The sequence below is a fragment of the Chiloscyllium plagiosum genome, chromosome 2, assembly GCF_004010195.1.
Source record: "Chiloscyllium plagiosum isolate BGI_BamShark_2017 chromosome 2, ASM401019v2, whole genome shotgun sequence".
Lineage (NCBI taxonomy): Eukaryota > Metazoa > Chordata > Chondrichthyes > Orectolobiformes > Hemiscylliidae > Chiloscyllium > Chiloscyllium plagiosum.
The window spans coordinates 130,835,762-130,858,877 of record NC_057711.1 but is presented as its reverse complement, the minus strand read 5'-3'; the positions used below and the strand labels follow the sequence as shown (position 1 = coordinate 130,858,877).

General features: G+C 43.2%; 1 protein-coding gene across 6 annotated transcripts in view; it reads right to left on the bottom strand.

Annotated features, from left to right (window-relative positions):
• The window catches only part of kank1a (KN motif and ankyrin repeat domains 1a), a 247,080-nt gene that overhangs the window by 191,490 nt on the left and 32,474 nt on the right, over positions 1 to 23,116 (bottom strand). The window contains exon 1 of one of the 6 annotated variants that reach the window (XM_043718269.1): positions 18,783 to 18,840. The exons of the other annotated variants lie outside the window; for them this stretch is intronic. The gene's annotated coding sequence lies outside the window, so the exon portion shown is untranslated. Of the gene's footprint in view, positions 1 to 18,782; positions 18,841 to 23,116 lie in introns of those variants that run through there. 6 annotated transcript variants of the gene reach the window in all.

Genomic DNA, 23,116 nt, shown 5'->3' with positions numbered 1-23,116 from the left:
AGTGGTGTTGGAAAAGCACAGGTCAGGCAGCATCCGGGAAGCAGGGGAAAAAAAAAAAGACATTTCAGGCAAAAGCCCTTCATTAGGATTGCTTCAGTATCTGCCAAGTTGCAAATGATGCTGAACATTAAGCAATTATCAGCAAACATCACCAGTTGTGAAGTTATGTTGGAGCGAAGGTCAATGATGAAGCAGCTGTAGGTCAGGACACTCCTCTGAGGAACACCTGCAGACGGGCTGGAACGGAGATGACTGACCAGCAACCTCAACCATCTTCACAGTTTTTAAAATCACTAATTCATATTTCATACACCAGTTGCAGTTTTCAAAGTAGGAAATTACTGCTTAGCACTGAAATAAGAGCATACCATTGTGTATACATATCCAGTTTCACAGTTTAGGTAAATCTAAGAATTAAGCACACAGTAGATATTCCTGCTGTCAAGTGGTCACATTCTGACCCATTTAAAACTACGAATGCGATTTCATCTTGATCACCCAGTGGTGGTGGTAATGGTAGTGGTATTGGTGGCAGGGGTGGGGGAAGAGAGAGATCATAAAGCTGAAAGATTAATGATTTTAGTAAGCAGATTGGACAGAGCTCTCTAGCATTATAGCAATGTACTTTCAATATCAATTAATTAGCGAGAAAAACAAAAATTGCCAAACAGAAACAAACCCTCAAGACGACAAAATGCAAAGGCTTACCTCTCACCTTTAAAGCTATAAATCACACCGACTGTTTTAAAAGGCCATAAAAAGGAAACACAGTTGACCTATTTTTAATAAAAAAGTTGGATTTATACTAGTGCCTTCAGTAATATTTCAGTGCTTCACACATAATGATTCCTGTAACATGGCAAACAGTTACTGGCACAACATAGCCACACAAGAATGAGATGGATGAAAGAAAATCCATTTCAATGACATTGACTGAAGGATAAATACTGGCTTTGACACGGACCGCAAAAAAGTGTGGGGGTGGGTCTACTGCTCTCCTTTCTTCTGGAGTCAGAGTCATACAGCACGGAAACAGACCCTTCAGTCCATCTGCTCTATGCAGACCTTAATCCCAAACTAAACTAATCCCACCAGTTTGCTCCTGGCCCACATCCCTCCAAACCTTTTCTATTCATGTACATATCTAAGTGTCTTTTAAACATTGTAATTAGAGTCAGAGATGTACAGCATGGAAACAGACCCTTCAGTCCAACTCACCCATGCTGACCAGATATCCCAACCCAATCTAGTCCCACCTGCCAGCACCCGGCCCATATCCCTCCAAACCTTTCCTATTCATATACCCATCCAAATGCCTCTTAAAACGTTGTAATTGTACCAGCCTCCACCACTTCCTCTGGCAGCTCTTCCATACATGTATCCCCATTTTGTGCTACCTTGCATTTATGTAGTGCCTCTTACATTCTCAGGACATCCCAGTGCACATGATGGTCACACACAATAATGAGATAAACAAGCAGCTGATCTGCTCTGGGTATTGGATCAGGGATAAATATTGATCAAGACACTGGGAATCCTGCCCGCTCAACTCTTCCATCCACATGGTGAGTTTGACATTGAATTTGAAAGGCAGCATCTCTGGTGGTGCAGTTTTCCCTCAGTAATACAGTGGGAGAGTTAGAGGAGTTACAGTGAGACATGAAGCCACAATTCATGATTCAGAGGCAAAGGTGTCTTCACCGAGTCTGCCACCTTATTGAGAATGCGAAAGCCAGTGGAGATACAAACACAGAAAATGCTGGAGAAACTCAGCAGCTCTGACAGCATCTAGGGAGAGAGAAAAAGAGTTAAAAGTTTTGAATCCAATATAATTCGAAGATTTTTGCAATCCACAAGATGAGATGACCAACTTGTATCTGAATCTCTCTGTTCAGAGATCCAACAGGATCATGCATATATCAAGTTAAAAACAACACCAGGCCACAGTCCAACAGGGTCACCCAGAAGCACCAGCTCTCGGAGCGCCACGCCCCCACCAGGCAAAAGTCTACATTGTAATGCAATTGAAACCATACATTGATATTGTACCCACATCCATCACTTCCTCAGGAAGTTCATTCCACATGCAAACCACGCTCCTATATAAAAGAAATTGCCCATGTCAGAGTCATAGAGATGTACAGCACGGAAACAGATATCCCAATCCAATCTACTCCCACCTGCCAGCATCTGACCCATATCCCTCCAAACTCTCCCAATTCACATACCTATCCAAATGCTTCTTAAATGTTGCAATTGTACCAGCCTCCACCACTTCCTCTGGCAGCTCATTCCATACACGTACCACCCTCTGCATGAAAAAGTTGCCCCTTAGGTCTCTTTCATATCTTTCCCCTCTCACCCTAAACCTCTGCCATCTAGTTCCAGACTTTCCCCACCCCAGGGAAAAGACCTTGTCTATTTATCTTATCCATGCCCCTCATGAGTGTGTAAACCTCTATAAGGTCACCCCTCAGCCTCTAACGCTCCAGGGAAAACAGCCCCGGCCTGTTCAGCCTCTCCCGATAGCTCAAACTCTTCAACCCTGGCAACAATGTATTTTTTAAAATCTCTCTCCTCTCACCTTAAAAATACATCTTCTAGTCTTACATTCCCCATCCTATGGGAAAGACACCTACCATTAACCCCAGCTATACCCCTCATTATTTTATGAGCCGCTACACGGTCATCTCTCAACCTCCTACTCTCCAGTGTAGAAAATCTCAGCCTCTTTATAACTCAAAACCCTTCATTACCAGCAATAAACAGCTATTGTCTTTTTTCACAGAATGCTGGCCAAAAGCAAAACGGCTTTATCTACAGAACAAATCCAGAGATAGGAAAACTCAGCCCCCGGTGTGAGCAGTCCCCAGATCACAGAAGACAATGACCTGTTTTATACAGTGCTTCAAAGTCGAACAATGCCCAAATAAACTTGCAAAAATCTAAGATTACTTACAACTAGAGTCAATGAAATGCATTCAAAAGATGTGGATAACTGTTCTTTAGCGGACAAATGTTGCAAGTAATTTGCACATTGCAACAGAAAGATGATAACGGCTACCGAAAACAAAAAAATGCTGGAGATCACAGCAGGTCAGGCAACATCCATGGAAACACAGCAAGCTAACGCAGAGCCAAGATCACTCTTCAACAGAGCCGGCTTGAAGTGTGGAGGGGGCAACATTTATGTCATAGCTCTGGGTAGTTGGAGTGCTGTGGGAGAAAGGATGCTGATAGTTCACATTAAGATAACGACTAGCTGGAGCAGCTGACTAAAGGTTATATCAGGGCCAGATCAGCAAGGGAGACCTCTCTCTGACATTCACAGAATACCACCATGGAATATAGCCTCACTGAACATAATGCCTTATCAAATAACACTCGTCACTGGAGTGCGTGCGCAGTCACCTACTGTACTCACTGTATACCCATGACTACATCGCCAAATACTAGATTAATGCCAATTATACGTTTGCTGATGACATCAACATAGTCAGTCGAATTTCACATGGCGACGAAACAGACTACAGGCAGAGGTGGATATGCCTTGGAAAAATGGTGCACTCAGAACAACCCAGCTCTCAATGCCAGCAAAACCAAGGAAGTCATTATTGACTTTCGGCAAGATGTTACTCATGCCCCCCCTACACATTAACAGCACAGAGGTGGAACGAATGGAGAGTGTCAAGCTCCTGGGAGTGGTCATCCACAACAAGCTTTCTTGGACTCTTCATGTGGACACACTGGTTACAAAGGCCCAACAACGTCTCTTCTTCCTCAAGCAGCTGAGGAAACATGGCATGACGGCGAATACCCTTATCAGTTTTTATAGGTGCGCCATAGAGAACATTCTGTCTCGATGTATCATTACCTGGTATGGCAACTGTACCATTCAAAATCGGAGACAGTTACAGAGAGTGTTGAACTCAGCCCAGACAGACAATCACAAAAGGCCAACCACCCATCTATAGAATCCATCTACCAGGCCCGCTGTCAAGGAAAGGCCGCCAGCATTCTCAAAGATCCATCCCACCCTGGCAATGTTTTTCTACAACCTCTACCATCAGGGAGAAGGTACAGAAGCCTGAACACACGCACCAGCTGGTTTTAGTCAGAGTCAGATGTACAGCATGGAAACCCGTCCATGCCGACCAGATACCCCAACCCAATCCAATCCCACCCGCAGTTTCTACCGTACTGTTGTTAGAATACGGAATAGACTCAAACTCTTAGCATTTGCCTGTAGCTGTGTTTTTGCTGCTGTTTACTTATTATTTACATATGTATGGTATTTAACTCTGATCGGCCTGTATTGCTCGCAAAACAAAGCTTTTCACTGTGCCTCAGTACACATGACAATTCATTAAATTAAATTCAAATAAACTCATACAAGATCTTACACAGGACTAGAAGGCAATGGCCTAGTGAGGTATTATCGCTAGACTGTTAATCCAGGTAATGTTCTGGGGACCCAGGTTCAAATCACACCATAGTGGATTGTGGAATTTGAATTCAATAGATATCTGGAACGGTGACCATTGTCAGAACCATTGCCTGGTTCACTAATGTCTCCAGACCCACAGCGATGTGGTTTTCTCTTAAATGCCCTTTGGCACAGACAATAAATGCTCTATTCCTTCATGCCCAATCTCCTTCATTTTCCCCACATCCTTGCACACTATTTCTACCCAAAAGAATATCAGATCTCCTCTTGAATGCCTCAGTTGAACCTTCAATCTGCCACATTTCCAGGCAGTGTGTTCCACACTCACTGGGTGAAAATGTTCTCATATCAGCCTTGCTTCATTTACACATTACTTTAATTCCATGCCCTTGCATTTTCATTTCTTTTCCAAGGGGGAACAGCTTCTCTCTGTCCAGACTACTCACGAGTTTGAAAACCTTAGATCTCCAGGGGCTTAGATCCGCTCACTCCCTCAGCACTGCAGTAACGCATCAGCCTTGATTCAGGTGTTTGAAGCTGAGGATTGATGTAGATGTACACATAGAAAATTATGACTTTGATTGGGGTCTTCACGTAATACAGAAGAATGACAAGGAAAATGCAACAGATTATTTGGCGGTGGTGGGGGGGGGGGGGGGGGGGAGGATATTTAGCACGTCATTGAATTCCAACCTTTTTCCACAACAACTTATTCTAATAACCCTCGTTGCCCATATACCTTGAACTGCCTTTGTGACCTGAAGTTAATATGATCACTCTTTAAATCATTAACTGTGGTTGCACATTCCACAGACACACTAGCAAATAACAGACTCTCAAATCACTCATATTTTAAAAAAACTTGTATTTATGTCTCCTACTTTTAAATTCCTCAAAACAACTGACACCATGGTAATTTAATACTTTTTAAAATATTGTCAATTTATTACCACCTTTATTCTTAAATGAAAACAGCTACAACTTTCCAATTCCTACTTTGCATTATATTTTGTTGTCTCAAACACCTTTCATGTTGAGACAAAATCAATGTGATCGTTGTAAAGTTTCGGACACCAATTTTGATGTGATAATCTGTTTCTATTAAACCTTAACGTTTACAGGGTCTGTTCATTAAAGCCCTCCAATCAAGGTTCCAAACAGAGTTGAAAAATTGAAAGGCAATAATGACTCAAGAAGAAAGTGTTATGATGCAGGCTGCATATTCTTTTGCTGGTGGTGGGGACAGAGAAGAACGAGGACAGACATGGATCCAGCGCACTCTTTATACAATCAATTTCAGACACAGAATTGAATCAAACTTCACCTGCTAAAGGAGAGTTCAACTTCAGTGAAAATAATTTAGATTTAAATACTGGACATAAACAGTTATAGTCCTTGTTCAACAACTACTTACACTTGTAGGATCAATGACCAATTTGCAATTGTGGCAGTGTGGAAGGTATAATGCATCAATTTGAAAGAACTTGATAGACTGGGTATCTGTCACCTTGTCAAACCCACTCCAAAAAGTTAAAAGTATCCACATGAAGGTCAGGCAGCATCCAAGGAGCAGGGGGGAAAAAAAAGCCCTTCATCAGGAATGAGGCTGGGAGGATGCTGCCTGACCTGCTGCGCTTTTCAAACACTAATCTAAACTCTAATCTAACTCTAATCTCCAGCATCTGCAGTATCCACTTCTGCCTAATAGCCACATGAACTCAAGTAGATTCAATTAATGAGGAATATGATATTTCAACATTGGAGTTTCATCCGATTTCACAACACACTTTGCACCGTCCATGATAAATATATATTTTTCTGTTTATTTTCCCTTGAAACCTAGAACATCAAAAAAAGGTAAGGTGCTAACAGAGTTATGAGCAATATTCTCAGCAAAGTGCACTCGTTGCCCATGCCCCCTGGGTTGGGATGGTGCCTCACGTACTCCAATCGATGCACAATGAAAGCATGGTGACTGCAGCCAGGGAGACTGGGAGACAGGAATCCAGCAGTTTGATGGGTTGTGAGACCATGCATATGACTGAGATGTCACTCCCACAAAGTTATACATGTGGTCCGAGCTCACACTGCTCTGTGGGAAAGCTCACCATGCTGGCAAACACATTTCTCTCTGAACATAGAGGAACCTTAGAAATACAAGGAGAAGCTCCTACAGGCACTCTGGCTTCCGCCCACAATAAACAAGATGTTGGGTGGACTGGCCAAGTTAAATTGCTCATTGTATCCAGAGATGTACAGGTTATATGGATTAGTCATGGGAAATGCAGGCTTACACAAATGGGATGGGGATGGGAGAGTGGTTTTGAATCGAGATAGGATACTCTTCGGAGGGTCAGTGTGGACTTGATGGACTCAATGGCCTGCTTCCACACTGTAGGGATTCTATGATTCTACCACAACACTCATGATAGTGGCAGATCTGCTGCAGGCCTCAGCTCCTCGATATTTCAACAGTCTGCTTTCCCTCTTTGATACTTTCACTGATCTAGCCTCCCATCTGGGAGAAGAGATTCCTTTGCATCATTTTAAAAGGAGTGTGTTCCTTTATTCTGCAGCTAGTTTGAGATTCCCCCACTAGTAGAAACATCTTGGAGATCTCCACTGTCAAGCCCTCTCAGAAACAAAAAAAAATGCTGGAGGAACTCCATATATCTGGCAGCATCTTTGGGATAGAGAAACAAGAGTTAAATGTTGAGAGTCCAAAGTTATTATTCTTGGGAAGTTGGTTCTGAAGAATCTTGTGTTTCAATAAAATCACTCTTTAATCTTCTAAATTCTTAAAAAACTTAACCTGTTTAACTATTCTTGATAAGGCAACCCCTTCACTATAGGAATTAGCCAAGTGAATCACTTTTGAATGACCTCCAAAGCCTCTCGTCAGTCAAAGAGAACACAATGAATTCCTGGCATGCTCTCACGCATCAGTGAAAAGTGAGAGTTAGGAAATATTACAGGTACAATGTGCTCCATCCTGGAAGAATTCCAAAATGTAGAAATGTACGGTCATTCAGAAACAATAGTGCTGGAAAAGCTCCACGCGTCTGGTTTCTGCAGAGAGAAAGTAGAGCTAACATTTTGAATTCAGTGACCCTTTGGCAGAATTTGACTTGACATGAAATGTTAACTGTTTTCTCTCTGCCAGACCTGTTGGGTTTCTGCTGCACTGTGTTTTGGTTTCGGATTTCCAACTTGCATGGGTGTCAGTGTGTGTTTAAATGTATAGGGAGTGTCACATTCACATTCATTGGCACTGCCCATCTCGGTCTGTTCTGATAACTCAGGTCTGGTTGCAAAAAAAGTGACAGAGTGGGGAGTTTCTGTTTTGTAAAAGGTAAATAATGCACAGACTGCTCATCGAAAATGAGGACATTTGGATGAGATCTACTGAAAGACTTAGCGCAGAATCAAGAATCTGGAGATGTGGGTCAGCAGCAAGTACAGAGGGTAGCTTTTAGTGCACTTGAGCGAGGGTCCTTGAAATATTTGCAAAGAGGCCGGTGACCCATCACCAAGTCACCCTCTATTTACTAATGCGCAGTATACTGGCTGCTGCCAGCTAGCTCAGAGTCTGTCCTGCACTGGGGGAGATTCTAATCTCTTGGTCATATTGGTCAGCCAAGGTTTTCTCCAGTTAACAAGGCCAACCTGGTCCCAATACTACATCCCTCCTCCTCTTCTTCCTCCACCAACCCCCTCAAAAATAAACCCCTGAAAATAGCAGGCAGAGGCCATTTGGCCCTTCCAACCTGCTGTGCCATTCAATATGGTTGATCATCCAACTCAGCCACCTGCTCCCCCTTCCAGCAAGGTGTGTGTCGGCCTTTCCAATAATTCTGTGAAAACAACTTTCCCTGAAAAATTATCACGTGTTTTTTTTTGCCTTTTTCACAATGAAATAATCAAAAATAAAATATCTTATACTACTGAAATGTAATCAGTGTAAGATATTTAGGAGTATATCTAGAAGCAGCAATCTCAGGGACAGATGCAGGATGCACACTGCTCTCAGTCCATCCTTTTACCTTTCTCCCCCATATCTTTTGTTCCCTTTCATCCCAAGGACTATTATCTAACCCTTTCTTGAAAACATTCAATGTCTTGGCCTCAACCAATTTCTGTGGCAGAGAATTCCACTCTCTGGGTAAAGACATTTCTTCCCATCTCCAGTCTGAGGAATGTCCAAACAGACATCAGAAAGATAGATTTATCCCCTTTTATCGCCAGCAATATCTAGACCCAAACCTCAGCAAAAGGTCACTCCCTTCTCTATGCTGTAAATTCTTGCATAGTTAAGACATCTACAATCACTTTTGTTTCAGTAAATTGCTACATACTCACTCAATTCAAATTTCTTCAGTGAACGCATCCCCACATGCGCCTGAACAAAAAGGGTAAAGGATAAGACACTGTGCCCGTGGTTTCAGCTGTAAATCACACAGCTATAGAGCTGCCTGGACGTGGATGAATATCAGCTACAACATCAAAAGGCCTTAAGTGCTCATTATTTCGCCTCTTAACAAGGGCCTCAATTGGCTGCTGGGAATTTCAACCAGAACTTTCTTCTAGCTGAGGCATTAAAATGGTAGGATTCAGGAACAAAACCACTCTTGCTGTTTTAAACAGTCCTTCCCACCTTCGAGCTCATCAACAGTGAGAACAGAAGACTCCGAGAGGACCTGAACGCGCGCGCGCGCGCACACACACACACACACACACACTTCGGGGGACAAAACACTCAACATAGTTCTTAGAATCCCTAAAGTGTGGAAGCAGGCCACTCTGTCCATCAAGTCCACACTGACCCTCTAAAGAGCATCCCACCCAGATCCACACCCTACCCCATCACGTATCCCATCAATTCCAATGGCCAATCCACCTCGCCTGCATATCCATGGACACTATTGGCAATTTAGCATGGCCAGTTCACTGAACTTACATGTCTTTGGACTGCTAGGAGGAAACAGGAGCAACTGGAGGAAACCCACACAGACAAGGGGAGAATGTGCAAACTCCACACAGACAGTTAGTTGCTGGAGGCTGGAATCGAACCCAGGTCCTTAGCACAGTGAAGCAATAGTGCTAACCACTGAGCTCCCCACTGCCTTCTTGCAACCTACTTTTTCCATCCACATTAATAAAGCTCTGACATCACTGTCTGGTTTTAGGAACTAAATCCTTCTTTATTATTTGTTATAAAGGAACCTATGTTTTAATGGTAATCAAAGTGTCATAGAGTCAGAGATGTACAGCACAGAAACAGACTTTTTGGTCCAGCCCGTCCAGACATCCCAACCCAATCTAGTCCCGCCTGCCAGCACCCGGCCCATATCCCTCCAAACCCTTCCTATTCATACACCCATCCAAATGCCTCTTAAATGTTGCAATTGTACTAGTCTCCACCACTTCCTCTGGCAGCTCATTCCATCTGAACACCTCCAGTCCAAATGAAGCAAAACAAAAAGTTTTATAGATAAAAGGGGAACTAAGCAAAGATTCAGAGAGACATTGAAATGGGGATAATGCACTCAGCTCCTTCCTTCAGTTCTCATGGACTGTGCAAAGCCTAAACATTATTGAACAAATCACCGTTAGCAAGAAACTCATAGTATATACAGGCCAGATTCAAAGAACTCAACGATTCAGATACCTCTCATCTGAAAGCGAGAGAAGGGGTGGGAAAGGATGGGACATTCCTATATCACAAACTCACTGGCATTAGTGATTTGCATTACCAAAGTTTACACCAGCCCCCACTACATCTCATCCGGTAAACATTTGGTGGATTTTTTTTACATGCAACAGATTTAATAGGCTTTCTGTTCCCTAACTGCACACACACCATTAAAGGACCACAATCAGATTCAAGATATTAAAAAAATGGTTTTGAAGACAAGCAGATTAACAAAAACATTCAGAGGATTCTGGTTACACTGAAATCACTGGGAAAGGAGAGTTAATCATCAAGGACACTGTCTGAAATACTCCGACAACCTCTGACTGCAATTACTTAAAGTTCTACAACAGCCCATCCGGCATCGAGGGCCTCTCAATTATCTGCCTTTTGATAAAAATGTGACAACCACGATAAATTCAAGTCACACATGGTGAAGTTAAAAACCACTGCCTGTGGAAAGACCAGATGTGCTGTGTCTTTTAACACATCTCAAATGAGAAAGCATCACTACCCCACATCTTAGAAAAGCAAAACCCAACAATCTTAAAAGGACGTTAGAAATTGCATTGAAGTTTAACTGAAGCAAAAATTGAATTTTTGTGGAAAGTCTTAAATAAATGGAACATCATACTCATCTGTTACTTTCTTAAACAGCAGCAGTAATCCCCAACTTATGATTTACTTAAGAAAAACAAAGGTCAAGTATAGCATTAATGCTTGTGAGAGTATTAATTCCTGTGTGCTTTGCTTCAGGGTCAAACACTTGCAGTCTGTGTACTGCAGCAGATAGGCACCAAGAGATAACATTGCAGGAGAAGTGATGTAATGCCATCAAACCGTTTTCTAACCGAGTTCTCCTGTTGTCTGGAAACAAATGGCACAGATCAAAAGGCAGCCTTCAGAGTAACTTTGGCAAGAACTTGATACCGAGCAATCAGACCTGCTGAAGTCAACTGGAAAAAGTTTGAAACGAATTCTCAAAGGTGGGGGGAATGCATTGATTTTCCTGCCTACTGCAGAGTAGATACTGGAAGTCAAGTTGGCTTCAAAAATAATAGCTGGAAATGGTGTTCGTACAGGGAAACCTTTCAGACAACTTCATTTAGACTTCGGAAAGCATTACACCCGAGTCATGTTCTCCAACATGTAGAGGGTCTCGGATAGTTGACCTCATCAGCAACCAACATCCCCTGACATTTGCACATCAGGCTGATCCTCACTGCTGTACGTGCGCAGCAAGAGGCAAGTCCACCCTCTCCACCCTTCAGACACTCTGCCTGTATTCCTGATGAAGGGCTTTTGTCCGAAACGTCGATTTTACTGCTCCTCGGATGCTGCCTGAACTGCTGTGCTCTTCCAGCACCACTAATCCAGAAGCAAGAGGCAAGTGCACGTTCTTAACAACCTTCACCAGCTGAGAGTCATACAACATGGAAACAATCCCTTTGATCCAACCAGCCCATGTCAAACATAATCCCAAACTAAACTAGTCCCACCTGCCTGCTCCTGGCTCATTTCCCTCCAAAGCGTTCCTATTCTGTAGGGCCTGTACTGCGCTGTAATGTTCTATGTTCTATTCACGTACTTATCAGTCTTTTCAATGTTCTCAATATGCCCACACCCACCACTTCATCTGAAAGTTAATTCCATACACGAACCACCCTCTTTGTAAAAGGGTTTCCCCACGTCTTTTTTAAAAATCTCTCTCCTCACCGTAAAAATGTGCCCCCAGTCTTGAAATCCCCCATCCTAGGGAAAAGACACCTGCCAGTCACCTGCTCTATACCCCTCAGTAAGCCTCGATAAAAGGTCACCTCTCAACCTCCTACACACTCCAATGAAAAACAGTCCCAGCCTTTCTTTATGATTCAAACCTTCCATACCCAGCAGCATCCTGGTAAATCTCTTCTGAACCCTCTCCAGCTTAATAATAATGTTTCAGTTTGGCACAGCTGGACGACCATGGCAGGCTAAACTAAGTGCTGTGGTAGCAATGTACAAGGAAGAAATGTACTCCTGATGCAGTGTGTTATACAGTCCTGGAAACACAGGAGGTTTTTCAGCCAAAGGAACAGGAGTAGGCCATTCAGCCCCTCCAGCCTGTTCCACCATTTAACACCATTTAATAAGATCATGGCTGATCTGTGACCTATATATACCTGCCTTTGGCCCATATCCCTTCCTGTCTTTGCTGAATGAATTTTCAATCGGAGATGGTTGAATTTTAGCAACTGATCCAGTATTTGTGGAAGAGAATTTACGAACGTCCACGTTGACCCTCCACAAGCTCAGCTGACCCTGCAGTCTCTAAACATGAATGGCTACCCCCCACTTTGGCTGCTTATCCAACAGGTCCACGCAGGATGATGAAAAATTACAGGGAGCGCTGCTGTGCACTTCATCCAACTTTCGAATAATGTAAGCTGTCCAGGGGCTCCAGAAACAAGGCGTGACCTCAGAGGTGATCTCCAGTACCTTCATATTGGAAAGCAACCAGCAATATTTTGGATGTTGCAGAGGCCCAGAGCCAGAGGCCTAGGCTGCAGAGGCCCAGAGCCAGAGACGTACTTACAGCTGGAGCAGCAGCACTGTGACTCTCAAGCTACGTAGGTGGAGCAGCCAGTGATGAAGCTCGGCTATCCCAAAAGAAACCAGGATTTTACAATTTCCACGCAAAACGGGAAAGTGATTTTTCTGTTCACAGCTGTAAACAAAGTCTTAAGCACACTAAACCTCTGACCTTTTGAGTTTAACAGCTTCACAGCTGCACTCTTCTCTTTGATGATGCTCGCTTCTCCCCCTCTCTGGCTAACACTGACATTAACCTTTTGGGCTGTTCTTCAGTGACCCTTGAGCTGTTTTGCAGTGACTTAGCAAAAACTCAAAAACCTGGCATCCATTGCTAGGCAGAATTAGACATAGCAACCAGCACTAGAACTTGAATGTACCAACTATTAGAACAGCAAGTTCCCAGAACGTTACAATAGACACAGCTTGTATTGGCACAGTACAGAATGGATACACCAAAGAAACAGATTTCATTAGAAATGTAACAACAAACTCAAATGACTAGGGTCTGTAAACAGCAAGCTGCAAAAGACTTTTCAGAAACAATAGTTGCAACAGGTATTTGAGTAAGTGTGGATTAATTATTTCAGAAAAATCAGATAAGCTACAAGATGCATCACGTTGAACAGGTAGGGGTAGGGTGTATCTGGGCTAACATCAGGACCTCTTCCCTTCAGAGATACAGGGGTCCCCAAATTACAAACACTTGTATTTACGACTCAATCCCAAATGGGGACATCTTTTTAAAATCTCAACAATGACTGCTTCACATTGCCCTCCATTGGTGTTCCTTTCAAATCATCTTCAGAACCGAATCTGCTCACAATCCACCAGCCCATGAGTAGTAGGGAAAGCAGCCAGGGATCTGTGGGTGAATGACAGATCTGGCCCTGTAGGACCCAGTTTCAGAATTTGCAGATGAGTATATTTAGGACGCAGATAGGTAGGTTCTTGAGTATCAAGGGTTACAGAGAGAAAGCAGGAGAATGGGATCGAGAAACCTATCAGCCATGAATGGCAGAGCAGATTCCACGGGCTGAATGGCCTAATTTCTGCTCTTATGTTTTAAGGTCTTACAAGGCAGTGGGCGAGAGACTGGCGAGGGTCAGGCAAGTATCTGGGGGTTGGCTGTGGGCCAGTAGGTGATGATGGGCGAGTGATAGGGACACAGTGCATGGAGCAGCAGGGGGATGGAGATGCTGTGTGCCATGGTGCTGTGTGGAGAAGCAGTCACAAATGATGACTTCCCACATCTTTGGGCTCTGGCTAAGGTCCAAAATGGCAGACCTGGGCCTCCCCATTCTGATCTGCCAGTGTCCCCCCTCCTGAGGATTTTCCACCTCTTTATACCCACCCCTTGCTAAAGCACAAATTGTAAAACCATGGTCTTGCTGCCTCCTGCCTAGCTCCTTAACTAATGCCTCCAGCGTCACATTAGTCACCATGAAAACACTCACTTGGATGTTCAATCTTCATCAGTATTATATAGTGCAATAGGTCACAAGAGGTTGAATTTATTGTCACGTACACGAAGGCTTTGTCTTTGGAGCAGAATTAGGTCCTTCGGCCCATCAAATCTGCTCTGCCCTTCAGAGAGATCACAACTGATCTGATAATCCTCCAAGCCGCTTTCCTGCCTTTTCCCCATAACCCTCGATTCCCTTCCTGGTTAAGATATCTCTCTCAGCCTTGTATGTACTTAATTACCCAGCCCTCTGCGGTAAAGAACAGAGGGACAGCCCTTTTCTTTTATAGGGAAGCAGCAGCTAAATGGTAACCATACAGCACCAAACAAACCAGACAGAGAGGGGAAGGAAACAGGGCAAAAGTGAGGACTGCAGATGCTGGAAATCAGAGTCTAGGTCAGAGTGGTGCTGGAAAAGCACAGCAGGTCAGGCAGCATCCGAGGAACAGGAAAATTGAATGAAAGATGAAGGGCTTTTGCCCGAAACGCCGATTTTCCTGCTCCTCAAATGCTGCCTGACCTGCTGTGCTTTTCCAGCACCACTCTAATCTAGAGGAAGGAAACAGCATGGAAACCAACTTGTCTGGAAACAGCCAATCTACCACAAGGTGGCTTCACCAAATTTACATCCTGTCCACTCTCCCGGAACCAAGAACTGCAGAACCCAAACTCCAGGGCACACAGAAATGATCAAAGTTCATTACCCTCTGGGTAAAGCAAGAAACTGACAGAAACAGTTAAATATAAGACCCTGACAAAAGCAAAAGACAATTAATTCAGAACATCTAATCAAACAACTGTATAAACGTGGGATTAATAACATCCTCTCCTTCTCTCAAGCCCCCGCAAAAACAGACCATAAGAGCAAGAATTTTGTCTTTTGCAAATACCTTATTTACATCACAAAAGATTTCCTTCACAGAGTGAAAAAGTCAGTAGGAAAAGTATTTGGCATCACCCTTGAGGGGGACAGAGACAGAGACACAGAGACACAGAGACACAGAGACACAGAGACACAGAGACACAGAGACACAGAGACACAGAGACACAGAGACACAGAGAGACAGAGAGAGACTAGAAATAAAAACCCAAATCATCAATAATCTAAAGAAAACTACTGCTACTGGGTTATAACTCACCTGGATATTCTAAACCCCATATGGGTGTAGACTGAAGACCAACATTTAATAACATGATCTCTGATGAGACTATTTAAAATATACATCATAATCAAAAACATGATGTAACACTGACAAAGGACCAGCACGTGACCAGAACATTCCAGACAGGCTTCTCAACCTTCACCATTCGTTCATCAACAGCCTAACAGGAATAGACTCTCCACAGTTCTATTAGAGAAGCGGAGATTGTTCGTTAATAGCTGATCCTAAAATACTGCAGGTTAACGTTCTCTACAAGGAGCCTCTCAGAATTCCTACCACATGGAAGCAGGCCATTCGGCCCATCAAGTCCACACCAATCCTCGGAGGAGCATCCCACCCAGAGCTACCCCCGCCTATGCTATCCCTGTAATTCTGCACTCCCCATGGCCAATCCACCCCAACCTGCACACCTATCGACTTTGGGAGGAAACCCACACAGACAGACAGACACCCGAGGATGGAATTGAAGCCAGCTCCCTGGCGCTTCGAGACAAAAAAAAAATACTGCAGATGTTGGAATCTAAAGTCGACAAACAGGAGGCTGGGAGAATACAGCAAGCCAGGCAGCATCAGGAGCTGGAGAAGTCAATATTTCAGGTATGACCCTTCAGGACCTGAAGAAGGGTGATACCTGAAATATTAACTTCTCCTCCTGATGCTGCCTGGCTTGCTGTATTCTCCCAGCCTCCTGTTTGTCTACCCTTGTGCTTTGAAGATGTGAAGCTATTTCAGGAGGATTAGGACAGATTTAGTGAGTGGGCAAGAACGTGGCCGATGGGATATCATGTGGAAAAACGTAAGGCTATCCCCTCAGGTCGGAAAGAGCAGATGTGTAAAGTATCTCTTAAATGGTAAGAGATGTGCAAAGGAGCAGAGATGTGTTTGTCAATAATAAATCCCCGAAGACTAACACGTAGATGCAGCAAGCTAACATCAGCATGTTAGCCCTTACCAGAGGACGAATTCCATACAGGACCAGTATGGTTGGGGCAATGGTTAGCACTGCTGCCTCGCGGCACCATGGGCCCAGATTCAATTCCAGCCTCAGGTGGCTGTCTGTGTGGAGCACATTCCCCCTGTGTCTGCCTGCGTTTCCTCCCACAGTCTGAAGATGTGCAGGTTACGGTGGATTGGCCATGCTAAATTGCCCATCTTGTCCAGGAATGTGTAGGCTAGGTGGGGGTTAGTCATGAGAATCACAGGGTTACAGGGACGAGGTAAGGGACGGGGCTGGGTTTTCCGAGGGTTGGGGTGTGGACTCAAAATGAGCCGAATGGTCTGCTTCCACACTATAAGAATTCTATGATTCTGATTGACAGAAACAGGGGTACAAAGCAAGACGCGGCAGTAACCAGAAGTGGCAATAAGAGATATAGATTACTCAACCCTAACTAGATCAGCTTCAAACAATTGAAGCTGTTGTTCCCTTCAAGTTTTCCTTAAATGCACCTCAAAATGTTTTTTTTTTAAATGCAAATGAATGAATTTGAGGAACCAGTCCTGTTGGGAGGACAGAAAAACAAAAATCAGCCAGTTAAAAATAAATTCTTCCGTTGCAAAAGGATGTTCTAAGTCAACAACAACCAGCCTCCCTCACCCTCCAACTCCCCCCACATTCTTACATGTCTCATTGATAAGATTGCACATACAACCATGCGGACATTGATTAGTAATGTGGAAGTGTGCATTTAAGTCAATAGTGGGGCTGGAAATCCCACTGAGTCAGACATGAGCAATGAAGTAAGCCAACATTGCGAATATAATTCCATGAATGTAACAAAGAAAATGAATCAGAATTCTGGAAGGTAAAATACTCAAACTAATTACTTCACTACATTAAAACACCTCTTGTGTAATGTAGAGCCTTTTACAGGGCATGTGCCAACAATTGACTTGTTGTAGAATGTGAACTTTAACACAGTGTTAGTGTACAACTGGACAGGCGCACACAGCCTCGTCATCACAGGGCACCACAAAACATGTTTCAGGTAACACGTTACATCAAAAGACACTTACTCAGCAGTGTTCAATATTTCATGATGAACTCCTGATCCCAACTCCCTCTCCTGTCTGCCCGTGTTTTAACTCAAACTCAAGGCTCCCTCTTGAAAGCTCAGAGAAATGAAAAGCAATTACAAAACAAAAAGACAAACAATTGATTTCACACAGTTTAAAAGTGGGAAGCCTATTCCAAAATAAAATAACATTCAAAGACGAGTGATTTCTGTGCTTTTATAATTATTACATGAGCTTGGAAATATGAAGGTCTCGATTCAAAAGGATTGGCCAGGGAAATGGAAACGTCGTGTGGGCATTTGGAATCCAGAGCAGTATGGAAAGCATCTCAACTCTAAGTTGGAGTTGGAAATTTCAGAGGATTTTGTCTGACCCAACTCATTAGTTACCTCTTAAAATTTAAAGTTAATGCAATTAAAACTTGCTCTCCAACTCCTGGCTAACTAGAAAACTAAACACCCAGCTCACTACTGAATCTCTTCAGAGTGGAAGCAGGCCATCAGCCCATCGAGTCTACACCAACTCTCCGAAGAGCTTCCCACCCAGACATACCCCCTACCTTATCCCCATAACCCTACATTTCCCATAGCTAACCCACCTAGCTTGCACATCCCTGGACACGATGGGCAATTTAGCCTGGCCAATCCACTAACAAACTCACCTTTGGTACTCCCCACACCAACCCTCTGCAGACACACATCTCCCTACCTCACAGGAACCAAGCCCTCACTCGGACCCAGCACCCTCCAAACTGACCCTTGATACCATATGCTCCCTCAGATTCAACATACCTACCTTGACTCTGCCCCAACTCTGCCCTCGTTCTCCATCCCATGTGCCAACCCTAACCCGCCCCATCCCAACAGCCTCCAATCTGCACCATAAAAACAGCTGGATGCGACTGGGTCCCTTGAGTCTGCTCTGCACCCCAATCACCCAACCAGCATCCTAAACCCTCACCCAGATCTCCTCACTGACTTCTCCCAGTGACTAAGTGGTTTCAGGAACTTCACACTGTCCAGCAAACAGCAATAATTATCATGACAAAGGGTGTAGCTTCAACACCCGTACACTTCATGGCTGGTTGAGTGGATTGTACCCTGGATTAAACGGTTTTACTGAGAAAGTTCCTGGTCCACAAGTTCACCTGCAGAACCCCTCCCCAGGCAAGTCTTTCTATTGATCCAAACAGGATCCATCAATAAGATTACAAAGCACCGTAAAGCATTGTTACCAAGACTGAGAGGAGGAACTATATGGAGAGAATACCCTTCAGAGATCCTAATTTGTTGCCCCACCAAATCTGGAGTTCAAAGTGGGTGGTGTTTCAGACACACGTCAATCCCTCACAACCTCATACATAGTCCTTATTTGTATTAAGAAACTGAAAATACATCAGATGTCACCACTAACTAACAATGTACTTACTGCTGTATCTCTCAATAGTCGTGGCGTCTTTCTTAAACAATAGTATTATTGAACCACAGCTGGTGGAGGCTTCATCTGAGAATAGGACAGAAATCCTATTTAGTATTTGGCTATTTGAAAAATATCTCCATTAAATGACCAATTTCTGCAAAAAAAAGTTACATCTAAATTACAAAAACAGCTTGTACTTACAGAAATGAATCAAAAATAACCATTTATTGCGGTCATAAACTTCACAACACAAATTCTCAATATCTCACACTCTCCCCTTGGACCAGAATAAACCGAGAAAAATGGACTTACATTCAGCTTTGGTGTTTGATTAAAGAAGGGTTACAGGCTTCCAATCCCACTGCAATGTGCATTTTAGTAGTTTGATATTTTCTGTCACAGTTGACAACTATTCAAACGACAGCATCTGACTGAAGGTTCAATGGTCCATCATTATCCTATTGAGGCACCTGTAGTCTAATGTTACATTGCTGGGGTCAGTTAGCCGAGTTTGGCTAGTGTGCAAGTCGCCAACAGCATGGGTTCAATTACCACAATGGCTGAGGTTACCACGAAGAACTCTCCTTCTCCAGTTCTCGTCTCGCCAGAGGTGGTGACCCTCAGGTTAAACCACCACCCGTCGTGTCTCTCAAAAAAAAAGTGTATCTCTATAATCTGGTAGGACTGTGGTAATTTTCCCTTTACTTGTTCTAATGGGTTTCTAATGACATGCTGAGCTGACCCAGTTAGGGGAATCTGTTTCAGCTACTACTTGAAATCAATTAAACCCAACTGACCTGGCACAAACAGCTAGCCAGTGAGCTGAGCTGAGCTGAGCTAACCGTCTAGCCCCATTATCCAGGGCTAGTACAGTGCAACTTACAAGACAGCAACAGGAGAGGGGACCCTTGCAGTCTAGTGGCAATGTCCTTATCTTTGGAGCGCTGCGTTGAAGTCTCACCTGGTCCAGAGTTGTCTAATAAACAATTCTGCATATTTTCCAATCAACCTACGAAGAGGGCCTACGAAGAGGGAACAGAGTTGAAATAGGAAGGGAGATAATCTTTTGTTGTTTCCCATTCTAGTTTTTTTTGGTGTGTACCTGGTAAATGGCCCTGGGTTTATAATCTCCTTAAGGTTCCATGCAGTATAACAGCAGGTAGGAGTGTCAATAAAAATAACAAACAAATAGGTTATTGGATAAAATAATGCAGTTATTCAGAGTTCAAGAAGAGAATGAGGAGAAAACAGAACAAGCTGGGAGCAGTCAAATTCAAGTCAGCCATTGTTTCCCATTCTTGGCTGTTCTCCGAAAGTTCTACAAGATTAACATTTTATCACTTCCTGTCCTAACTACAACTAACCCTTATTTTAAATTAGGTAATTCAGCTGAACAGATAGGTGGTGTTAGTGACTCTGGGTTTATAGTCGACCATCATACCCACTGGGTTGTAATGTTAAAGTGATGTTGACAGTTGACTTGTTGGTGACATTCATCCATTTATATACAGGTATAAACCTGTGAGAGTCCCTGATTGAGTGTGCGTGCATGCGCACACCCAACTTATGATTTCATTTTAACTTTTTATTATCACGGCACATGAAACTATAACTCTACTGCAGTGACTTCAACTGCAAACAATTTCTCACACCAGAAACATAATAATGGAAATGCTTCTTCAATAATGCATTGCTTCATTCACTATCCAATCAATAGCAAAGGGGAAAAAAAAGAGACACAACATAGCTTTTCTACATTAGTCTGAAATGTCAATTGTTCAAGCAGTCAAAACAAGGACAGTTAAGATGTACAAAAGAACCAATAGGACAAGTATTGCATTTTTTACAATTTAATTTACAACCTTCTTCCTTTCCCAAAACAAAAACAAAAAATTTTACATTCATCTCATTTGTATTAGTTCCACTATGTCTTCAGAAACAGATCTTTCTATTGATTATACATAGAGACAGTATGATATTAGAATATAATCAGAACTGGCTGTGGTAAAGTGCTCTGTAACGTCCTTGCCTCGGTTATGGGGTGGTGGATAACAAACAGTAAGCTTGCATTTATGTACAACTCTGCATGCCATTCAAATATCCCACAGAGCTTTCTAATCAATGGATTACTTTGAAACTGCAGCCTCCATTAGTTGAGAAATTTAGCAGCCAATTTACACTTCAATTTCCAAAAGTTTAAATAAATATAACTAGTTAAATCAGTTTCTATCATGCTCACTCAGGAAGGAATGTTTCCCATCAAATGGGAAGGAATCCCTGCTGTTCTTTCAACAATGCCACAGCATGTTTTCACATTCAGTTGACAAGACAAACAATCCATTGGTTAGCATCACTTCCAGAAGAAGGCAACTCTGACTTCTGCCCTCGGTACTACACAGAACAACCAGTTTTAGATTATGCACATGAGACTGGTTAGGTCTATTCTTCAATATTCTCAGTTTTACAGATTCTAGGCTCTTGATTTCCCTCCCTCAATCTCTTCAACACCCTCCAGAATCTTTGTTAAAGAAAGATGAACAGTTCCAATGCCTCCTCCTTTGATGCAGAGTCAACTTTTGTCCAATTAATGCTCAGTACAGCAGACTGGAACATACATTACTACTTTAAAATGGTGCTATAAGAATGAAATTTTTGGTGTAACTCTTCAGGACATATTTCTGATTACCAGAGGCTGGTATGTTTAAACTTAGATAAGTCTCGAAATAAATTATAAAAAGTAGAAAATGCTCACCGACCTTTCAACAGATGGTACGTGCTGATATAAACTTGTCAACCATGTCGTTTATTTGATTGATAATTACCTTAGGCAAGGGTACGTGGATATCAGGCATTCCAACATTTAGTGTTCTCCAATGTATACAGCAGCATTGTTAAATCTGTTTTCCATGTAGATGTAATTGTTTAAAAAGTTATATATAAAAGACAAAGGGAAAAGGCCACAGTGACTGCTGGGTTGCCAACTTGTCCTTACTGGGACAATCAACAGCTGCAGCATCACTACCCTTTGTAAATAAATACAAGCTGTCAGAGGAAGGACTCGGAGATGGCGAGGACCCCAATGGATAAGTAGAGGGACGGATTTTAGGAGCATTCTATCCCTGCAACCACAATACTTCAAAATCACATGCATGGCTAAGGACCAACCAAAATAGCCATTTCTTGCTTTTGGGAGATCTTTGCAGCACTTGGTCTCCAAAGTCTCCACTCTCAAACTAGAGTACAGGAGTGGTACAGTGGCAAGCTGCCTTCTTGAATCATTGCAGTCCATGTCGGTTGACTTGAGGAGGGAATGCCAGGATTTAGACCCAGCGACACGGAAGGAACAACGATATATTTCCAAGTCAGGATGGTCAGTGGCTTGCAGTGGGCGGTGTTCCCATGTATCTGCTGTCCTTGGCTTTCTAGATGGAAGTGATAGTGGTTTGCAAAAGCACAATCAAGGGATCTTTGGTGAATTTCTGAAGTGTATTTCTTGTAGATGGTACACACTGCTGCTACAGAGCATTGGTGGTGAAGGGACTGGATGTTTGTGAATGCAGTGTCAATCAAGTGGACTGCTTTGTCCTAGGTCGTGTCAAGCTTCTTGAGTGTTGTTGGAGCTGCATCCAGGCAAGTGGGAAGTATTCCATCACACTCCTGACTTGTGTCTTGTAGACATTGGACAGGCTTTGGGGAGTCAGGAGGTGAGCTACGCACTGCACTGTTCCCAGCCTTTGACTCGCTTTGTAGCCACTGTGTTTATATGGTGAGTTCAGTTGAGTTTCTGGTCAATAGTAACTCCCCGAATGCTGATACTGGAGGAGCCATTAAAATGTCAAAGGGCAGTGGTTAGTTTCTTATTGGAGATGGTCATTGCCTGGTATGTGTGTGGTGGGAATGTTTCTTGTCAATTGTCAGCCCAAGCCAGATCTTGTTACATTTGAACATGGATTATGTCAGTATCGGAGGAGTCACGAATGGTGCTCAACATTGCGCATTCAGCAAACATTCCCACTTCTGACCTCATGGAAGTGGTCATAGATGAAGCAGCTGAAGAGTTTTGGGCCTAGGACACGACAGTGAGGACCTCCTGCAGAGCTGTCCTCGAGATGAGGTGATTGACCTCCAACAACCAAAACCATTTTCCTATGCGCCAGGTATGACTCCAACCATTGAAGAGTTTGCCGCACCGCCCCCCCACCCCACCCCTTACCCACTGATTTGGGTTTTGCTAGGGTTCATCAATGCCAGACTCAGTTGAATGTGGCCTTGAAGTTAGGGCTAGGACTCTCATCTCACAATACAAATGTGATGCACTTCAAAAATAATTCAATAGTTGTCGA